Source organism: Nuphar pumila, chromosome 11, assembly GCF_984573655.1.
Source record: "Nuphar pumila chromosome 11, dmNupPumi1.hap1.1, whole genome shotgun sequence".
In the NCBI taxonomy this organism is placed as follows: Eukaryota; Viridiplantae; Streptophyta; class Magnoliopsida; order Nymphaeales; family Nymphaeaceae; genus Nuphar; species Nuphar pumila.
In genome coordinates, this window is record NC_143259.1 from 2,642,084 (window position 1) to 2,644,098 (window position 2,015).

General features: G+C 39.5%; 1 non-coding gene across 1 annotated transcript; it reads left to right on the forward strand.

Annotated features, from left to right (window-relative positions):
- The first annotated feature begins 1,941 nt into the window (after positions 1–1,941).
- Positions 1,942–2,015, forward strand: TRNAN-GUU (transfer RNA asparagine (anticodon GUU)). Its single transcript has one exon. It is a non-coding gene; the product is annotated as a tRNA-Asn (tRNA).

Below are 2,015 nucleotides of genomic sequence, written 5' to 3' on the forward strand. Positions count from 1 at the left end.
TTGGCATTCTCTGATACGAGCAGAGCAACGCCAAAGCTATTCTCCCAAGCCAATATATTGCCGTTTTGTAGTTACACGGCAGACTTGTTCGAAAATTCGTATCGCCTGTCTCTTTGCTTGCTTGATTGCGTCACTTGCGTAGAGGGGCCATTGTTTTATGTGGTCATTTATTTTTTGAGGAAAGTTTTTCTATGGTTTTTAGGCAACCGCGTTGGCCGTAATCTGCAGTCTACACTTGAAGGTCAAGATTCATTTTCAAACTCGCACCCGACTTTTCACTAACTACAAAAAGCCCACTCATGTATCAGACGAATTTTCAAAACATGCTTTGCTTGATCTTTGATACAGTTCAAAAAAGAAAACTTACAGGTGGATATACTTGGCTTTAAAATCTACAGCAAAATCTCCAATATGCCTTCTGAAAACTTTTTTTTTAATCATCCAATAAGAAAACGACCCTCCATCATTGACCGCACATTGACTGACCTCAGGTTGGTAAAACCCTTGTGGTCCGGTCCCCCTTCCCACCAGAGAGTAGACCTAGCTTTGACCTTGCGGCATGGATGCCACCTGTGGGTTTCGAACTTGTAATATCATGTTGACTTGGTGATATCCAAGTCGCTCCTACCAAATTAACAGAGCTATGGCTGGACTTTTGAAACTTTATTAATCACTTTTTCTTAGTTTTCTCTTCTAAAGTCAACCTCCCTTCTTCAAAAACTTAACCAATTTGTTGTTGGTCTCCTCATTGTGTTGTGTCGTGTCACTGTGACATAGCATGGAGATATAACAATCTAGAGCTCCACTGCAACAAAAACTCTTATTGGTGATCGATGGCTATTGACCGTCGCTAGAAGATCTAATGGTACGTAGTCGCTAGCTAGTTGCACTAATAATGATGAGCTCGCAAAAACTGGCATCACTAGACACATTGGTGATCATGGCTTAAGCCATCACGATAGTTAGCCTAGATGCAATAGATCCTCTTGTTCACTTGATATCATTTGATTGATTCTTGTTTTTGTAGATGTAGTAGATGATTAGAGTTTTTGCTAGGGTATCGATTTTGCAGGGTTAATAAGCGACTCCTGTCCATTGCATCAAATTGTTATTAGAGATTTGATTCTTTTTTATCTTTGCATTATATATTGAGTGAATACATGTTAAACCTAATTTTCTTATGCTTAAAATATAAATTTCTTTTTACTTAAACATTTGTGTCCATGTTTGTCCTCGATAATGAATCAAATGCTGGACACATGGACAGTATCGTTTTAATTAGTGCGATCACTGCAAATGCTGGACAAGGATGCTTTGTAATGTCCGGACTCTACCTGTTTTCGAGCCCCAACTTAGCTTAGACAAAACAGCAAGCGGGCTCTACCTGTTTTCGAGCCCCAACTTAGCTTAGACAAAACAGCAAGCGGGCTCTACCTGTTTGGGCAGGGTCTAGGCCAAGTTTTCGTGCCTGGGCTTGACCTATCCAAATGGTCAAGCCGGTTTGACCAGCCACAGCCAGTTTTACCCATCCCTATTCCCAGACGAAGTTAACAAGTGATTGTTGGCATCTATTAACCAAAGTCCACTAGAAAATGGATCGTCCTTAGGGTCGGGTCACACACACACATACCATTCTTTAACTTGAAATTTCTCTATAATTTTTAGTAATTAATATATTCTCACATTGAAAAGAGAGTCTCTCTAACATCTACATGCAGGTCTCTCTCTACAAGATTTTCATGTAAATAACTTTCCTGTTCAGATTTCATATATATTTGCCTATATGAACCGTACAGTTAAAATATATAGAATTCTAGCGTTCGTGTTAACTGGATATACGGAATTGGCGTTTCAGTGTATTTTAAAAGTTGTCTGGTTGGCACGAAAAACGTGAATTTAGATTATGATATAAATTTTAAAATGTGGTTTTATGATCATCAAGCTGGAATAGCTCAGTTGGTTAGAGCGTGTGGCTGTTAACCACAAGGTCGGAGGTTCAAGCCCTCCTTCTAGCG